The sequence below is a fragment of the Pongo pygmaeus genome, chromosome 5, assembly GCF_028885625.2.
Source record: "Pongo pygmaeus isolate AG05252 chromosome 5, NHGRI_mPonPyg2-v2.0_pri, whole genome shotgun sequence".
Classification (NCBI taxonomy): Eukaryota; Metazoa; Chordata; class Mammalia; order Primates; family Hominidae; genus Pongo; species Pongo pygmaeus.
In genome coordinates this window covers 50,281,173-50,302,359 of record NC_072378.2, presented here as the reverse complement: position 1 = coordinate 50,302,359, position 21,187 = coordinate 50,281,173, and the positions used below count along the sequence as shown (strand labels likewise).

Genomic DNA, 21,187 nt, shown 5'->3' with positions numbered 1-21,187 from the left:
AATCTATAACAGATACAAAGAAAAAGCAAAAAAGTAAAACTTATCACCAGCAAAAGTCACCTTCAACAAAAGGAAGACCAGAGGGAGGGAAAGAGGAAAGAGAAGACAACAAAACAACCAAAAAACAAATAACAATATGGCAGGAGTAAGTTCTTACTTATTAGTAGTAACAATATAAATTAAACTCTCCAATCAAAAGATGTATAGTGGCTGAATAGACAAAAAATAAAAAGAAAAAAGATCCAATTATTTGTTGCCTACAAGAAACATACCTCACCCATAAAGACACACAGACTAAAAATGAAGGGGTGGAAAAGTATATGTAATGGAAATGGAAACCCAAAAAGAGCTGGAGTAGCTATACTTAAATGAAATAGATTTCAACACAAAAACTGTAAAGAGAGACAAGAGGTTCTTATATAATGACAAAGGGTAAATAGAGTAAGAGGATACAATTGTAAATATATATGCACTCAACACTGGAAGACACAGATATATAAAGCAAATATTATTAGAGCTAAAGAGAGAATAGGCACAAATATAATAATAGCTGGAGACTTCAACACTCCACTTTCAGCATAGAACATATCATCGAAACAGAAAATCAAGAAAGAAACATTGACCTTAATCTGCACTATAGACCAAATGGACTTAATAGATGTTAAGAGAACATTTCATCATATGGCTACAGAATATGCATTCTTCTCCTCAGAAAATGGGTCGTTCTCAAGCATAAACTATACATTAACTCACAAAACAAGCCAAAAGTTTAACAAAACCTGAAATAATATCAAGTATCTAATCTGACCACAAAGGAATAAAACTAGAAAGAAAATGTGGTACATATACACCACGGAATACCATGCAGCCATAAAAAAGAAGAATATCATGTTCTCTACAAGGACATGGATGGAGCTAAAGGCCACTGTCCTTAGCGAACTAACACAGGAACAAAAAACAAATATTGCATGTTCTCACTTATAAGTAGGAGCTAAATGATGAGAATGTATGGACACATAGAGGGGAACAACAGATACCGAGGCCACCTGGATGGTGGAAGTTGGGAGGAGGAAGAGGATCAGTAAAAATGACTGTTGGGTACTGGGCTTAGTACCTGAGTGATGAAATAATCAGTTCAACAAACCCCTGTAACACAAGCTTACCCATATAACAAAATTGCACATGTGCCCCGGACTTAAAGTAAAAGTTAAAAAATAAAGAAATCAATAACCAAAGGAATTTTGGAAACTTTACAAACACATAGAAATTAAGCAATATGCTCTTGAATGGCCAGTGGGTCAATGAAGAAATTAAGAAAAAAATTCAGAAATTTTTAGAAACAAAAGAAAGTGAAACACAATATACCAAAATGTATGGGATACAATGAAAACAGTACTAAAAGGAAAATTTATAGCCATAAGTGCCTACATCACGAAAGTAGAAAAACTTCAAACAAGCATCCTAATAATGCATCTTAAAGAATTAGAAAAGAAAAAGCAAACCAAACCCAAAATTAGTAGAAGAAAAGAAATATGATCAGAGAAGAAATAAATGAAATTAAAACCAAGAAAACAATATAAAGGATGAATGAAATCAAAAGTTTGTTTTTAGAAAAGGTAAACAAAATTGGCAAACATTTAGCCTGACTATAAAAAAGAGAATACTCAAATAAATAAACTCAGAGATGAAAAAGATATTACAGCCAATACCACAGAAATTCAAAGGATCATTGGTGGTTACTCTGAGCAACTATATGCCAATAAATTGGAAAACCTAGAAGAAATGAATAAATTCCTAGACACATACAACCTACCAGGATTGAACCATAAAAAAATTCAAAACCTGACCAGTTACAGGTAATGAGATTGAAGCTGTAATAGTCTCATAGCAAAGAAAAGCCCAGGACCCAATGGCCACTGCAGAATTTTACCAAACATTTAAAGAACTAATGCTATTCAAACTATTGCAAAAAATAGAGGAAGAATGAATACTTCCAAACTCATTCCTCGAGGCCAGAATTAACCTGGTATCAAAACCAGAAAAAGACACATCAAAAAAAGAAAACTACAGACCAATATCCTTGATAAACATTAATGCAAAAATCCTCAACAAAGTATTAGCAAAGTGAATCCAACAAAGTATTAGCAAAGTGAATCCAACAAAATATTAAAAATACTATTCATCATGCCCAAGTGGGATTTATTGCAGCATGTAAGGATGGCTCAACCTAAGCAAATCAATGTAATACATTGTAGTAACAGAATGAAAGACAAAACTATATGATCATTTCAATTGATGCTGAAAAAAATTCAATAAAATTCAACATCTCTCCATAATAAAAGCCCTCAAAAAACTAGGAATAGAAGAAACATACCTCAGTACAATAAAAGCCATATATAACACACACACAGCTAATATCATACTGAATGGGGAATAACTGAAAGCCTTTCCTCTGAGATCTGGATAATGACAACGATGCCAACTTTTACGACTGCTATTTAACATAATACTGGCAGTTCTAGATAGAGAAATCAGGCAAGAGAAAAAATAAAAGATATCCAAATTGGAAAGGAATAGTCAAATTATCCTTGTTTGCAGATAATATGATCTTATATTTGGAAAAACCTAAAGACTCCAAATACACACACACAAAACTACTAGAACTGATAAAAAAAATCAGTAAAGTTACAGGATACAAAATCAATATACAAAATTAGTAGCATTTCTATATGCCAACAGTGAACAATGTGAAAAAAGAAATTTAAAAAGTAATCCCATTTACAATAGCCACACATAAAATTAAATATCTAGAATTTAACTTAACCAAAACAAGTGAAAGATTTTTATAATGAAAACCATAAAACACTGAGGAAGGAAATTGAAGAGAACACCAAAAAAAAAAAATGGAAAAATATTCCATGGTTCATGGATTGGAATAATTAATAGGATTAAAACATCCTTACTACCCAAAGCAATCTACAGATTTAATGCAATCCCCATCAAAATACCAATGACATTCTTCACAGAACCAGAAAAGATAATCCTAAAATTTATATGAAACCACAAAATACCTAGAATAGCGAAAACTATTCTGAGCAAAAAGAATAAAACTGGAGGAATCACATTACCTGACTTCAAATTATACTACAGAGCTATAGTAACCGAAACTGCTTGGTATTGGCATAAAAACAGACCCATAGACCAATGGAACAGGATGGAGAACCTAGAAACAAATTGATACATCTACAGTGAACTCATTTTCAACAAAAGTGTCAATAACATACATTGGGGAAAGGACATTCTCTTCAATAACTGATCCTGGGAAAACTGGATATCTATATTCAGAAGAATGAAACTAGACCCTGTCTCTTGCCATATACAAAAATCAAATCAAAATGGATTGAAGACTTAAATCAAAGACCTCAAACTATGAAACTACTGCCAGAAAACATTGAGGAAATTCTCCAGGACATTGGGCTGGGCAAAGATTTTTTGAATAGTATCCCACAAGCACAGGAAACTAAAGCAAAAATTGACAACTAGGATCACATCAAGTTAAAATCTTCTGCACCATAAAGGAAACAACCAATGAAATGACAACATAAACCAAAGAATGGGAGAAAAGATTTACAAACTATCTGACAGAGGTTTAATAACCAGAATATGTAAGTAGGTGAAACAACTCTAAAGAAAAAATTCTAATAATCTGATTTAAAAATAGGCAAAAATCTGAATACACATTTCTCAATAGAAGACAAACAAATGGCAAGTAAGTATACCAAAAGGTGCTCAACACCATTGACCAGAGAAGTGCAAATGAAAACTACAATGACATATTATCTTAGCCCAGTTAAAATGACTTTTATGCAAAAGACAGGCAATAATAAATGCTGGTGAGGATGTGAAGAAAAGGGAACGCTCGTACACTGTTAGTGGGAATATAAATTAGTACAACCACTATGAAGAACAGTTTGGAGGTTTCTCAAAAAACTAAAAATAGAACTATTATATGATCCTAGCAATTCCATTCCTAGGTATATAGCCAAAAGAAAGGAAATCAGTATATCAAAGAAATACCTCCACTCTCATGTTTATTGCAGCACTATTCACAGTAGCCATGATTTGGAAGCAACCTAAGTGACTATCAATAGACAAATAAATAAAGAAACTGTGATATATACTCCATATATATACAATGGAGTCCTATGCAGTCATAAAAAAGAATGAGATACTGTCATTTGCAACAACATGGATGGAACTGGAGGACATTATGTTAAGTGAAATAAGCCAGGCACAGAAAGACAAATTTTGCATGTTCTCATTCATTTGTGGGATCTCAAAATTAGAATAAATGAACTCATGGAGATAGAGAGTAGAATGATGGTTACCAAAGGCTGGAAAAGTTTGTTGGGTGGGGCAGGTTGGGAAGTGGGGATGGTTAAGGGTTAGAGAAAATATACTTAGATAGAATAAATAAGATCTAGTATTTGACAGCACAACAGGTGACTATAGTCAACAATATTTTATCACACATTTAAAAATTACTAAAATAATAGAATTAGATTTTTAACACAAAGAAAGGATAAATAATTGGGGTAATGGGTACTTCATTTGCCCTGATGTGATTATTATGCACTGTATGCCTGTATCAAAATATCTCATGTACCCCATAAATATATACACTCACTCTGTATCAAAAAAATAAAAATAAAAGTAAAGGACAAAAAACATGGGAGGAAGAAAACACAGCAGAAGTTAAAAAAATACAGTGTGTAGTAAGCTTTTAATCAAAACACATTATAAGTGGACACTAAAAACTTGCTGTTGTTTGTTGTTGCTGTTTAACAGCAGATACAGGTATTCTGGTGATGCTACTCTATTGCTTAGTTAGCCTAAACACATTATTTTTCACTATATTAATGGTATATCATAATTGTTTTCTGTTAAGTATTTATGTGTGAATAACTGTAAGAAAATTATTGGTTATAGATTGCATATATATTTAGAGTCAGAAATAATGGCAATGCCAAGCAACCACAGATTGTCCAAGTAGGTGGCTGAGATAGTAACACCTTTGCTTTCTGATGGTTCAATGTACACAAACCTTGGTTCACGCACAAAATTATTTTAAAATATTGTATAAAATTATCTTCAGGCTATGTGTAAAGTATATATGAAATGTGAATAAGTTTATGTTTAGACTTGGGTCCTATCCCCAGGATATCTCATTATGTATATGCAAATATTTTAAAATAAAAAAATTGAAATCCCAAACGTTTCTGGTCCCAAACATTTTGGATAAGGGATACTCAACCTATATTTCATTAATATAGCCACATCAAACACATTGAACTCTGAATTGTGTTCGGATTTTTTCACCTGAGTTTTCACCACAAAATTATTTCTCTGCAAAATGTCTTCCTAGTTTGCTGAAGATTGACCCCATTGTTTGTTCTTGGTGACCAATTTATGAATTATCAGAAATATCACCCTCACTAAAACTATGCAAGAGAGAAAGGGCATTTTTAATTTTGTTTCATTTACCTTATCTGTTTTAAAATGATGTGAAGCAGAAGACAATATTATTTAAAAATCTAGACTCAGAAGCTATGGGGCCTGGATTCCTATAGTTCTGAGATTTTAAGTTGCTTCTCAGAACCATACTCCATTCGTATATAAGACAGAAATGATAATATCTTCTATTACACACGGATATTGTCATTTTCTTAACTGCATTAAGGAAGGATTGTAAATGGATTAAGAAAATTCTTCCTCTTCTTATATTAGTGGAGAAAAACGTCCCCTTAGCAGACAAGGTGAGAGGTAAAGGAGCAGAACCTGGAACAGGTACAATTAAACATATGCCTTTGTGAGAGGCTGAGGTAGCATCCTTGTTTTTGCTTGCTGTTGAAAAATATTTGGATAATATACAGCATACTCTGGTAGATAGTTGTATATATCATTTTATTTATTTGTGCAATGTGATTACTAGATCAGAGATTTTTGACTATTAGTTTGACTGTTGAGGTTTTTCTCCAGGTCATGTTGATGCAAGTGATTTTAAAGTAACATCACATGGAACATTGTCTTTCCGCTGGTGGTCTGAATTAAAAAATTGGCTCCCAAATTTATATAAGGCCACGACTTTTCATCTATATTGTCAATAAACATTCCATTCTAATAGAAAGAGTACTTTGTGAGAGAGAGTAATTTGTGGGACTATATAAATCCAATGTCATGATTCACTCCTACCCATTTGCTCTCTCCCCTTCTGACCTGCTTGGAATTTCTGGACCAGAAAGAATCATTGAACATATCGCCTGTAGTAGGCCATCAGGTTCATACCATGAGAGTAGGCCTATATTGACTTTATCTTAAATAAATCTGCAAAAGCCTAAAGGCAAGATCTAAGCTTTAAAGGGCTCAAATTTTCTGAAAGTACAAAAAAAAAGTTGGAAAGTTATTTCGTGTGTGTGTGTGTGTGTGTGTGTGTGTGTGTGAGCTTCATGCGTTCATAGTCCAGTTTCTTTGCAGCTACCAGGACAGAGCTTGGTGAGGTAATTCTTTTTTTCTTCAACTTTTATTTTAAGTTCAATGGTACATGTGCAGGTTAGTTACATAGGTAAATGTGTGCCGTGGTGGTTTGCTGCACAGATCATTCCATAACCTAGGTATTAAGCCCAGCAACCATTAGCTATTCTTCCTGATGCTCTCCCTCCCCCTATCTTCCCTTCTGACAGGCCCTAGTGTGTGTTGTTCCCCCTCATGTGTCCATGAATTCTCATCATTCAACAACCACTTCCAAGTGAGAATATGTAGTGTTTGGTTTTCTGTTCCTGTGTTAGTTTGTTAAGGATAATGGTTTCCAAGTCCTTCCATGTCCCTGCAAAGGAGATAATCGTGTTCCTCTTTATGGCTGCATAGTGTTCCATGGTGTATATGTATCACATTTTCTTTACCCAGCCTAAAATTGATGGGCATTTAAGTTGATTTTATGTCTTTGCTCTTAAGAATAGTGCTGCTGTGAACACACATGTGCATGTATCCTTATAATAGAATATTTATATTCGTTTGAGTATATACCCAGTAATGAAATTACTGGGTCAAATGGTATTTCTGCCTCCAGGTCTTTGAGGAATTTTCATAGTCTTCCACAATTGTTGAACTAATTTACACTCCCACCAACAGTGTAAAAGCATTCCTTTTTCTCTGCAACCTTATCAGCATCTGTTGTTTTTTGACTTTTAATAGTAGTCATTCTGACTGGAGTGAGATGGTATTTCATTGTGGTTTTGATTTGCATTTCTCTAATGATCAGTGATGTTCAGCTTCTTTTCATATGTTGTTGCCTGCACGAATGTCTTCTTTTGAGAAGTATCTGTTCATGTCCTTTGCCCATCTTTTAATGGTGTTGTTTGTTTTTTTCTTGCAAATTTGTTTAAGTTCCTTGTACTCTCTGGATATTAGACCTTTGTCAGATGAATAGACTGCAAAAATTTTCTTCCATTCTGTAGACTGTCTGTTCACTCTGATGATAGTTTCTTTTGCTGTGCAGAAACTCTTTAGTTTAATTAGATCCCATTTGTCGATTTTTGCTTTGTTGAAATTGCTTTTGGCATTTTCATCATGACATCTTTGCCCATGCCTATGTCTAGAATGGTATTGCCTAGATTTTTTTTAGGGTTTTTGTAGTTTGAGGTTTTACATTTAAGACTTTAATCCATCTTGAGTTAATTTTTGTATAAGGTGTAAGGAAAGAATCCAGTTTCAATTTCCTGCATATGGCTAGCCAGTTCTCCCAGCACCATTTATTCAATAGGAATACTTACCCATTGCTTGTTTTTGTCAGGTTTGTTGAAGATCAGATGGTTGTAGGTACATGGTCTTATTTCTGAGTTCTCTATTCTGTTCCACTGGTCTATGTATCTGTTCTTGTACCAGTACCATGCTGTTTTGATTACTGTAGCCTTGTAGTATAGTTTGAAGTTGGGTAGAGTGATGCCTCCAGCTTTGTTCTTTATGCTGAGAATTTTCTTGGCTATTTGGGGTCTTGTTTTGTTCTACATACATTTTAAAATAAAATTTTCTAATTCTGTGAAGAATGCCAATGATAGTTTAATGGGAATAGCATTGAATCTATAAATTACTTTGGGCAGTATGTCCATTTTCACGATATTGATTCTTCCTGTCCATGAGCATGGAATATTTTTCTATTTGTTTGTGTCCTTTTGATTTGTTTGAGCAGTAGTTTGTAGTTATCCTTGATGTAGTCCTTCACTTCCTCTGTTAGCTATATTCCTAGGAAGCAATTGTGAATGGGAGTTCATTCATGATTTGGCCCTCTGCTTGCCTCTTGTTGGTATATAGGAATATTATTGACTTTTGCACATTGACTTTGTATTCTGAGACTTTGCTGAATTGAAGTTGTTTATTAGTTTAAGAATCTTCTGGGCTGAGACAATGGGGTTTTCTATATATAGGATCGTGTCATCTGCAAACAGAGTTTGACTTCCTCTATTCCTATTTGAATACACTTTATTTTCTTCTCTTGCCTGATTGCCTAGGCCATAATTTCCAATAATTTGTTGAAGAGGAGTGTTGTGAAAGGGCATCCTAGTCTTGTGCCAGTTTTCAAGGAAAATGCTTCCAGCTTTTGCCCATTTGGTATTATGTTTGCTGTGGGTTTGTCACATATGGCTCTTATTATTTTGAGGTATATTCCTTCAATACCTAGTTTATTGAGAGTTTTTAACATGAATGGGATGTGGTTTTCTTTAACAAAGGCCTTTTCTGCATTCTATTGAAATAGTCATGTGGTTTTTGTCTGTAATTCTGCTTATGTAATGAATCACATTTATTGATTTGCGTATGTTGGACCAAACTTGCATCCTGGAGATGAAGGCAGCTTGATTGTGGTGGATAAGTTTTTTGATGCACTACTGGATTTGGTTTGGCAGTATTTTATTGAGAATTTTTGAATCAATGTTCATCAAGGATATTGGCCTGAAGTTTTTGTTGTCGTTGCTGTATCTCTACCAAGTTTTGGTATCAGGATGATGCTGGCCTCATAAAATAATATCCTGAAGGCAGGCTGGAAGGACTGAGTCAACCAACCCTAAAAATGGTGGTTTTCCCTACCCCAGGAGGAAATTTATTTCTAACATTTACATTCAAAATCAAATGTCATTACTCTTTGCACATTATCAGTTATGATTTGAACTTCTCTGGAAGAACATGAAGGGAAAAAAATCATGATTTTTCTGAGTGTTTTTAGTTATCTGAAATCAATTGGGTCTATTTTTTAAATGTTTTATAGCATTAGGCATCAGTACTTGCCTTAAGAAACTATATAACTGTTTTAGTTTTAATATTATTCAGAATTGCCATATTTACTATTCAATAGCTACTGAAGGAAGATCTATCATTGATAGTAATAACTACATTAGGTTTCTGGCTTGCTAAGGTTCTATTATTGACTGAAAATGTCTCCCTCCTCATTTGTTTATTTTTTTTCTAACTTTGGAAAGACAGAGAAAACTAAAATTCAACATGGTATATTAATTCAGGAAGAATACTTGGAGAGCATATATCCTATTTTCTATATTTAAAAATAAGAAAATCAAAGTAACTGTGGGTTGAGGAATGTATTTAAACCAATCGACTAATTAGGAATTTTCAGTCATACACAGATATCTGCTTGTGTCTATCAGTTTAACACTCCTTAAAATATATTAGTAGCTCAGCTTTATGGTTCTGATACACTGAAATGAAACTAGAGAAATAAAATCTGGAGGTCAAATGGGTTGTCAAGCTCATATTTTTGTTAAGTATAGGTACTGAACTTTAAAAAAAACTTTAAATATTTTATCTACTATTGTTAATAATTTCACTAAAGATAGAAATTTTACCACCAATAATATAAGCAATACATAATCTTGAAAGAAATAATATTCCTTCACATTTAATATAACCAGTTCTATAAATAACTCTGTTCCTTTTGCTCCATTTTGTTGATGAATAATGTAAACTTCATTCTTAATTATCAAAATTAAGTTTGAGTGTGCATAGTGAGAAACCATTTCAAGTGTTATATTCTCTAGGTAGGAAAAATAGCCTAACATGAGGACACATAAGGAAATTTTAGGGTGGTTGCTTTATGTTAGGGCCTGGCTGCCAAAGTGTAAACTAAAAATTTATGAAGACCAAGTTGAATATTGATTCATAATATTTGATCATTAATCAAATTAAATGGCATTTATTTTTAAAAATTAAGCAATGTGTCCTGAGATCTGCAATTTTACTTACGAGTTTCTTTGCGTAACTCCTTCCAGACACATATTTTGGAAAAATTTTCTTTATAGGAATAAGGAAAGTTGTGTTATATCCTTGAACAATTAGGTTTTTCTGGCTTATCCCTTTTTATTTTATTTTATTTTTTATTTTTATTTTTTATACTTAAGTTTTAGGGTACATGTGCACAACGTGCAGGTTAGTTACATATGTATACATGTGCCATGTTGGTGTGCTGCACCCAGTAACTTGTCATTTAACATTAGATATATCTCCAAATGCTATCATTCCATGCTCATGGGTAGGAAGAATCAATATCTTGAAAATGGCCATACTGCCCAAGGCCATTTATAGATTCAATGCCATCCTCATCAAGCTACCAATGAATTTCTTCACAGAATTGGAAAAAACTACTTTAAAGTTCATATGGAACCAAAAAAGAGCCTGCAACGCCAAGTCAATCCTAAGCCAAAAGAACAAAGCTGGAGGCATCATGCTACCTGACTTCAAACTATACTACAAGGCTACAGTAACCAAAACAGCATGGTACTGGTACCAAAACAGAGATATAGATCAATGGAACAGAACAGAGCCCTCAGAAATAATGCCACATATCTACAACAATCTGATCTTTGACAAACCTGACAAAAACAAGAAATGGGGAAAGGATTCCCTATTTAATAAATGGTGCTGGGGAAACTGGCTAGCCATGTGTAGAAAGCTGAAACTGGATCCCTTCCTTACACCTTATACAAAAATTAATTCAAGATGGATTAAAGACTTAAACGTTAGACCTAAAACCATAAACACCCTAGAAGAAAACCTAGGCAATACCATTCAGGACATAGGCATGGGCAAGGACTTCATGTCTAAAACACCAAAAGCAATGGCAACAAAAGTCAAAATTGACAAATGGGATTGAATTAAACTAAAGAGCTTCTGCACAGCAAAGGAAACTACCATCAGAGTGAACAGGCAACCTACAAAATGGGAGAAAATTTTTGCAACCTACTCATCTGACAAAGGGCTAATATCCAGAATCTACAATGAACTCAAACAAATTTACAAGAAAAAACAAACAACCCCATCAAAAAGTGGGCATAGGATATGAACAGACACTTCTCAAAAGAAGACATTTATGCAGCCAAAAGACACATGAAAAAATGCTCACCATCACTGGCCATCAGAGAAACGCAAATCAAAACCACAATGAGATACCATCTCACACCAGTTAGAACGGCAATCATTAAAAAGTCAGGAAACAACAGGTGCTGGAGAGGATGTGGAGAAATAGGGACACTTTTACACTGTTGGTGGAACTGTAAACTAGTTCAACCATTGTGGAAGTCAGTGTGGCGATTCCTCAGGGATCTAGAACTAGAAATACCATTTGACCCAGCCATCCCATTACTGGGTATATACCCAAAGGACTGTAAATCATGCTGCTATAAAGACACATGCACACGTATGTTTAATGTGGCACTATTCACAATAGCAAAGACTTGAAACCAACCCAAATGTCCAACAATGATAGACTGGATTAAGAAATGTGGCACATATACACTATGGAATACTATGCAGCCATAAAAAATGATGAGTTCATGTCCTTTGTAAGGACATGGATGAAGCTGGAAACCATCATTCTCAGCAAACTATCGCAAGGACAAAAAACCAAACACCACATGTTCTCACTCATAGGTGGGAATTGAACAATGAGAACACATGGACACAGGAAGGGGAACATCACACACTGGGGCCTGTTGTGGGGTGGGGGGAGAGGGGAGGGATAGCATTTGGCTTATCCCTTTTTAATGTGTACCTGTTTACAGATTTCTAATGTATTTCTACATATACTTCAAATGTGTGGTGGGTTGGACTTAGAAAAAATCGGCTTTGACTTTTGCTGAGTTTATGTTCAGTAGATTCATGGATTACTGCCCTGTAGATTGACCATTTTAGAAACACCCATCACTTTGTCCTCATTACTATGTCTATTTCCTGAAGCCATGTGATCATTACAATGTAACCTCTGTTCCAGTAGGGCAATTATTTTGTTCAAAACTATGTGTTCATCATCTTATATCTCACCTGGCATGGAGATGGCACTTAAATCAACATTTTTGGATAATGAGTGCATGTTAGAAGGAAGGCAGATACATACTTTTTTCTTTTTTTCTTTCTTTCTTTGTTTTTTTTTTTGTTTGTTTTGTTTTTTTGTTTTTGTTTTGAGGCGGAGTTTCTCTCTTATCCCCCAGGCTAGAGTGCAATGGCGCCATCTCTCAGCTCACTGCAACCTCCGCCTCATGTGTTCAAGCGATTCTCCTGCCTCAGCCTCCTGAGTAGCTGGGATTACAGGCACACACAACCACACCCGGCTAATTTTTGTATTTTTAGTAGAGACGGGGTTTCACCACATTGGCTAGGCTGGTCTCGAACAGCTGACCTCAGGTCATCCGCCCGCCTCGGCCTACCAAAGTGCTGGGATTACAGGCGTAAGCCACCACGTCTGGCCAATTTTGTTATTAGAAACCCAAACTAAAGTCTACATAAACAACCTTAACAAAATTTGGGGATTAATTTGGAGCAGAAAACAATATCCTTCATAACTCAAGGATGTTGTTATGTATACAGAGTTAAACGACTCAAGTAAATTTAGCTGAGTCTCACAAGAAACTGAAGTTTAGAAATTAAATCATATAAACTTGCATAATTGTCTGTATTAACAGGCTCTCTTGACCTTGACTTCGAGTCAGTTTTGGCCAAAGTCCAAGGTATGTATTTACTTACTTCCCAACCTGAAGAAGTTCTATGGGGTAGCTGTGTTTCAATACCTGAGGCCACAGCTTCTTGCAAGGCAGCCCTTTCCACACAGCTCCCTCACTTTCCAACCTACAATAACTCCTGCTTTCTCTCACCCATTCAGGCTAGGAGTGACAAATTTACTACTACTGGTTACTCTATTGTCCATACTGGTATTATTATACCCTACCCTCAACTTTGGAAATTTCCATCATTAAACTCTCCCTCAATTGCCCAGTTTGAGTATGTCATCTTTTTGTGTTGGCATCCTAGCTGACACAGATTCCAAATTAACTGTATCTAAATCTCTACAGTCCTTTTTGAGAAAGATCCATGTGATTGCTAGACTTGGTATTGGTTAGGAAGTTTGTTTTTGTGACAGTGCAATTTATTTGTCTATCTTTCTTTCTTAGTCTGTTTGGCCTGTGGTAATAAAAATACCTTAGACTGGGGAATGTATAAAAAACAAAAATTTATTTCTCACAGTTCTGTAGGCTGGGAAGTCCAAGATCAAAGAGCTGTTAGATTTAAAGTCTGATAAGGGACCTGTTCCTTATAGATGGCACTTTCTAGCTGCATCCTCACATGGCAAAAACGACACAGGCACTCCCTCCAACCTTGTTTGGGTTTAGTACCCACGGGATTAGTCCCCTTATAAACGAGATTGAAGGGAATGGAGCCCTTTTGACTTAGTCTTTCCCAAAAGGCCCTAACTCTTAATACAATCACATTAGGTATTAGGTTCCAACATATAAACTTTGAGGGGACACCAACATTTAGACCATAGTACCTTCCTTTTCCATTTACATTTTTGGCATGATTTTTAAACACTTTTACTCCTGAGAAAGAAAGGATACTCTGTTTTCGTACTTCCAGCTTTATACTGACATCTTTCTGGTAACTTGAAAGGAATCACAAGGCTTTCCTCAAGTGGGCCATAGAAAAAACTCAATTTAAAGTTAAAAAGAGGTTAGTGGTAGGAATGTATGATGGCAGTTTCCAGGATAGCTGCAAGAATGCTTGCCTCCTGGTAGTTATGCTCTTGTGTGGTCTTCTTGTTAATCGAATTAGAACTAGACTCTGTGAACAATAGAATATTAAACTGTGTGACTTCTCACTCTACGTCATAAAAGGCATTGCAGCCTCTTCTGTGTTCTTGCATCATTTGCTCAGGAGTAGATAACTGTCAAGTTATAAGGATAATCAGAAGCCCTGTGGAAAGGCCAATCTGGAGAGCAACTAGGGCTTCCCACCAACAAACAGTACCAACTTGCAAGTCATATAAGTAAATCAATTTGGAAGCAGGAAAGCCATCAGAGACATAAATGTCTGCAGCCTCAACTGACAACTGATTGCAATCAATGAGGCACCATAAACTAAATGTGCACAGTCAAGCCATCATTGAATACTGATTCCCAGAAACCAAGAGACCACATTTATTGCTTTAAATCATTGAGCCTTGGGATTATTTATTATGAGAAGTAGACAGCTAAAACAAAGTTGAATAGAAGGATAAATGTATATTGACTTTCATTCTGATTATGAAAGCTATAAATTGTAGAAGAAGAGGGGAAAATTTCAAAGGGCCATTAATCTCCCAGGGTTCTTAAAATTCAAATTCAAAAACTGACTTTGCTTTATTTTATGCACAACATAAGTTTGAATTTGTTAAAGTCTAGAGTACTTTTTGGCCTGAGTTTCTGAGCAAGTCTGGAGTCATTGAGCCCTTGCAACATAAAGAACTTTGAAGCATAAGCACAATTTTACTGAGTGGTATGAACAAGCAATCAGACACAAATGGGATTGTTGTAGGTAAGAGTTCAGTCATGGAGAAAGTGAAGGGAAAGGAGGGGATGTCTGTGTCCAGTGGATAATTAGAATAAAGCCACAGCCAGAATATATGCAAAATTATTTTACAAATATGATTTTAAAATCACATTTAACACATGAATGCTTCCTTCAATATGTATTATATATTTGTGCTTTCTAAAATTTTTGTTAGCCAAATTCTGAGTAAATGATTGATTTAAAGGTTCTTTTTAAAATGGATATATTCAGACAAACATGATGTGATTGTAAACACATTAGCCTTTATCTATCTCTCAAGATTTTTCTGGGATAATCCAGTTAGAAATATTCTATCATGTTATGATATGCTAGATAAATGTGTCAGATTATTATTTTAGGGAAAAAAAGTTATTGTAGATAATTTCCTACTATGCTAAAAAGCTTAAACAGAAAGAGAACAATCTATGAAAATAGGAAATTTATGAACAGAAACAGCCAACTGGCACCCATGTTTGGGACTTACATGCAAATCAAGTTATTCTTTGCTTTCCAACACTTCCCAAATTCTTTTAAAACCATATTTGAAGCTGGATAGCAGCTCTATATGAAGACATCAGTGCTATAAATACAGACAGCATTGTGTTGGGTAGAGCAATGCCAGGAATTGACAGGACCAACAGATAAAACCAGAGCAATTAAGTTTCCATAAACACTTGACTTGATGTTGAATCAACACTCTCCTTTATAAACAGCAGTTTAGCAAGAAATAAATGACAATTATACATTTCCAATATATAAACCATGCTGGTTTGCTGAAGTAATAGCATTCTTTTCCAGCTTTCTTTTTACAATGTAGTTTGTTGGAGAAAGTTGCTCAATAATTTGTGTTAATTTCAAGATCATGTAAAATTCTTTAAAGTCAATTAAAGTTAAGCTAAAGATAATTCATCTTATCCATGAAAGAGTTTACAGATAAGCTTTTGTATGTTTTTAGATTAACACCATCTCCCTCAACCAAAAAAAAAATTCTTCTAGCTATAGGTGAGCAATTTTTAGTGATGTTTAGTTCTCCTTTCCTGCAGATGGTTTTCTGGACATTCATTATATACTTTAGCAAGACCAGAAAGTTCTATCTTAAGAGCCTCTGATCTTTCTTTTAATTTTTATTTCCTAACCCTCACCCCAGAACTAACACAAAATAACTTATGACGACACAATTCTTACCTTATTTTTACTCTTTCCTTTTAGATATTCAATTGCCCTTTCTTAAGCAAGATACAAGAAAAATATTTTTTATTAAATAATAATGTCTTCTTTCTTACAAAGAACAAAGACTTAATTCATAATTTTGAAAAGATGCCAGCAAGCTATGACTTCAATATAAGCAGCCATGCACTCACATATACAAACATTTCCCAAGTTTTCAGAATAATAAGACAATTCAAAAACATGATTATACCTAGTTTCAGAGTAAATTTTCTATTCTCATCTGTGATTTCTGTCTGTGTGATATTTCTTTCTTTGTTCTAAGTGTCCTGTGATATTTCTAATCATGTGACTCAAATGACTTCTGGAAGTTTTAGTGTTTTACAATTTAGTGTGCAGTATTTCTAGACCTCTCAATGTAGTTAGTGGCTTCCACATTGTTTCTGGACAAATCTCTATTAGAATTCTCCCAAATTGCAGACAGTTCTCCTTTTAACTAGGAAGTTCTTAGGAAAATGGACTGTTTATCTTTTCATTCCCAGAGCCTCTCCAAGTATGTGGCACATTATAGAACAGTTACCAAACTCCATAAGATTGTATAGTTTATATGTTTGGTGATTCTATGTATCCTCAGCATCTAGAAGAGAGCATAAATCATCTTAAGACCTCAATAAATAATTACTGAATGAATTTAATAAAGTTGAGAGGTTTCTACCCTTTTCTGGACCAGCAAGTCATTTTCCCTTACAGTGACCTTTGTTATCTGATTGTGACTCTGCTGAATCATGCAACTAATCTTTGCAGTTTGTTCCCAAGGTAAAAGTTTAAAATTGGTGAGCTCCATTGATGATGTTGCCTGGGTTACAAACTAGAAATGTCCCCACAATCATGATTTGTAATCTTCACAGACTCTAGATTTGTTCTGATTATCATGTATTCATGCCTGGTGTCCACCGTAAATCCCTTGATCTGTTATAGGCATTTACCTTGTACTGACTGCCTCATTGAACAAATCTCCCCTGTGGACTGTCATTTAAAAGCACGAGTACACTACATAGAGAAAGGCTGGGTTCTTATCAGGACACAAATTTAAAGGCTGTGTGGACTTGGGTAAGTTATATAATATCTTTCTCAGTTTCTTTATTTGAAAATAAGATTCATAAGTGACTACCCAAAAGCATTGTTATAATGTTAAATGAGATTACATGTAAAGTTTTATTCTAATGCTATTGTTATCTAAAAGTAAATGTTAGTTATCTCCATGCTTTAATAAAGGGGTTTATAAGCTAAGATATACTATACAAATACAAAGTAATATTACATGTTGAGTTCATTCTCATGAACTTCTTGGGGAGGGCTTAGAAGAAACATTTTTTCACGTAGGGACAATTAACATATGGTTCTATAGATCTGAAAATGACAAGGTAGGCATCTTTTATTTCACAAAATATTGAAAATGCTTCCAAAAGAATTAGCCAGTAATAAGCGGTCATACTCAAACAAGTAGTGGTCCTCTGTCTCTTTTATAACTTGACATTTTGTTTTGGGGAGTTGCTAGACATTTAATGGATAATGGCGATAAAAGATTGGTTTTACAAAGACTGTAAGGCAGCCTCTATCAGAACCAAGACAGCATGAAGGAGAAATTGAGAACTCAGTGGTGGGCCCCAGCGGGCAGGATTTTAAGCTGTCCAAACGTCTTTCTGCAATATTTCCATCTGCCAGTCTCCACCCTTGCTTCAAGTCTCCAGGGTCTTCATGCTAGGTCTTGGACTTGTAAATTACACAACTTTTGTGCCCCACCTCAGCCTTCCTCAACAACTTGCCTTTGGGCCCTTCCTGCTCCCTCACTCCCTTTCCAGCTTCTATCTCAATCCCATTAATGCTTTGTACTCTCTGAATTATTCTCTCCAAAACTGCTTATGGAAATCTTACCTTTAGTAATATATACCAAAGCTACCACCAATCACCTTCCTTTTGTTTTCACAAAGACCTTTTACATATAATACAATGGATCAAATTGACTATAATGAGAGAAAATCATTAGACAAGAGAATTTGGAAGAAATATGACTGCACACTTCAAATAATATCAGATAATCATCAAATAGCTGGTATTTATGTCTTACAAATATGATAGTTTGCACATTTAGATTTGTAAAAATAAGATGGTACTCACATTTAAATCTATAACTTAAGGGAAAATAATTTTTGTTTTTAGTGGAAGGTAGTGATCAGAATCCTTATCTTTTCTCTATTAGATACTCCATTGACCTCATCTCTTTTATAAAAATGATCATCCTTTCCCCACTCAGTTGCATTTGAGACTTTGTCATAAATCAGATGACTATGTATGTGAATTTGTTTCTGTATTACATAATATGCCATTGGTCCATTTATCTGTATTTGTGTTACTAGTACTCTGTCTTAATGACTTCAGCATTATAGTGAGTTTTAATACTTGGTACTGTAAATCCTACAGCTTTGTTCTCCAATATTTTTTCAATGTTAAATCTATCTTATAGAAGAAAATGCCTTTATGACTCATTACTTTTGGATAAGCAAAATTTCTTAAATAGAACACACACGCCAACACATGCATAAGCACTAACATAAGAAAATAAGGATTAGCTAGATTTATTTGAATTAGAAACTTTTGTTTAACAAAAGCTACAGCTAAGATAGTTCAAATAATAAGCCACAGACTAAGGGAAGATGTTTGTAAAACATTTGATAATTGCCCTATCAAGAACATGTAGAGAATTCATACAAGTGAATAAGAAAAAGACAGTCAACCTGATTACAACCATAGAAAAAACATTCAACAGAGTTTACGCAAAAGATGGGATCAAAGTGGCAGATAAACACATGTAAATAAGCTCAATATCTTGTTATTAAAGAAACACAAATTAAAAACTGCAATGAAATAGTATTACACAAACATAAGAGATAAAATTGAAAAAAGCTGAGAATACAAATAATAGGTGAGGATATGAAGCTGATGGAAGTATGATTTGATAAAACTCATTTGGAAAAATATTTGACAATACCTACTAAAGGAAAACATGTGTATACCATACAGCCCAATAATCCCACTCTGGGGTATATATCCAAACATACACACACACACACACACACACACACACACACACACACACACACACAGTGAATAACAACAGTGTTTACTAAAAGAGGTACAGAGAAAATGTTCATAGTTTTATTTATAATAGTTCCAAACTGAAAATAATCAAAATTCTTATAAATAATAGAATGATTAAATTAATTATACTGTGTGTATACAGTGGAATACTCTGCAGTTACTAACAAATACAAACTTCTTCACATGCAACGTGGATGAATCTCATAAGTATAATAATGAGTAGTGACAGAGGTTAGACATTAAAAATAGATATTTCACTTATTCAAAGTTTAAAAACTGATAAAACTAATCCTAGTTATATCAAGACAGTTTTTACTCTTGGGGGCTTCCGACTGAAAGGGGTGCAAGGGACCTTCTTGGGTGATGGAAATCATCTATATATTGCTTTTGGTAGTGGTTACACTAGCATATACATAGTTGTAAATCAAACTATACACTTAAGACTTGCACGCTGTGTTATATGTAAGTTATACCTCAGTAACTTTTTTAAACAAATAACAGATTCACTGAGGTGAGGAAGATTAAAAAGAAGATGTATTTCTTGTAGAGTTCATGTCTTAATTCTTTGGTTAAGGCAAGGAAGGGACTGTTCTTCATGTAAGTACTTTCTGAGAAGGTCATATTCTAACAATTGAATCTATGAGAGTGCATTCCCCAGGGCATGCCATAGGGCAGTACCCAGTTGTCCTCAGTCTTTTCCCTCATCTTTGATCTTTCCTCTCATAAAATATTAACTTTTAGTTGTTTATGATCTACAAATTTATCAACAAGAAACACAATCTGAAATGAAAGGGTAAAGAAATACATTTAAATAATGTATCAAGTTGCTGGTATTATCTAAAAATATTTTAAGAGTGTTGGCTTAAGATTGCCATTTGTGTATAAAATAATTGTGTTAAGAAGGAATTGATGCTAAAGCCAATGAAGTAATGCTTCTTCTTCTTCTGTAATACTTCTGTTCAGAAGAGCTACCTTTACCTGAGTTCAAGCAGCTGTGTAATTCCTTGGTTGCAATGGCCTACTTAGTTCCTAGATTTGCAATCTTCCAGGCAGTAGAGAATAATGTATCCCATTGGAACATTGGGATAAGTCCCAGAGGTTGGACTAGGGCTTAGTATCTCAGTCTGGATCTACAGGGTCTTTTACCCTGGGCCCATTTATATTTCCACCCTCACAACCTCTGTTCCAGCTCTGAGCCATGCTCTACAATTATAATCTTTAGGTCTGCATCTTTCTTACATCAGCAGGATTTGCTATTTGCCAAATGCTCTATTTCCTGCAGTTTTTCATCCCTTCAGCCTTACCTGATTTTGACCCATATGTCTGGGAATTATTCCAGGGCCCAAAATCTGTACTATTATAATTCTGGGGCAACAGAGATACCTTCATAATTTCCTGTATTCAATCCTCATTCTAAAATGCTTAATTTACTTCTGATGTTGAATTATTAACTTTTACCCTCATATTTTGACTCAGTCACCCCAAGTGACTGTTTTAGACCTCAAGCAAACAAAAATGACTCTACTTTTTTTTTTGTTTGTTTTGTTTTGTTTTGTTTTGTAGCTTCTTTTCTCTGAGAAGGTATAACTTTGAGTATACACATTTTACCTATTCATTGACCTCAAGCCAAAGCATGGGCTGAAAAATCTAAGGTCCTTTCTTAGCAGTTTCCCTTAGCATAGTTGTCTTCTTTTGAGAAGTGTCTGTTCATGTCCTTCGCCCACTTTGTGATGGGGTTGTTTGTTTTTTTCTTGTAAATTTGTTTGAGTTCATTGTAGATTCTGGATATTAGCCCTTTGTCAGATGAGTAGGTTGCGAACATTTTCTCCCATTTTGTAGGTTGCCAGTTCGCATCACCAAGTCAATCCCAAGCCAAAAGAACAAAGCTGGAGGCATCACGCTACCTGACTTCAAACTATACTACAAGGCTACAGTAACCAAAACA

General features: G+C 34.6%; 1 protein-coding gene across 3 annotated transcripts in view; it reads left to right on the top strand.

Annotated features, from left to right (window-relative positions):
* The first annotated feature begins 6,521 nt into the window (after positions 1-6,521).
* CRISP1 (cysteine rich secretory protein 1) overlaps positions 6,522-21,187 on the top strand; it is a 44,202-nt gene continuing 29,536 nt past the window's right edge. For 2 of the 3 annotated variants that reach the window (XM_054492296.2, XM_054492294.2), the window contains exon 1: positions 17,087-17,193. The gene's annotated coding sequence lies outside the window, so the exon portion shown is untranslated. Of the gene's footprint in view, positions 6,610-17,086; positions 17,194-21,187 lie in introns of those variants that run through there. The other variant, XM_054492295.2, reaches the window with a different exon arrangement.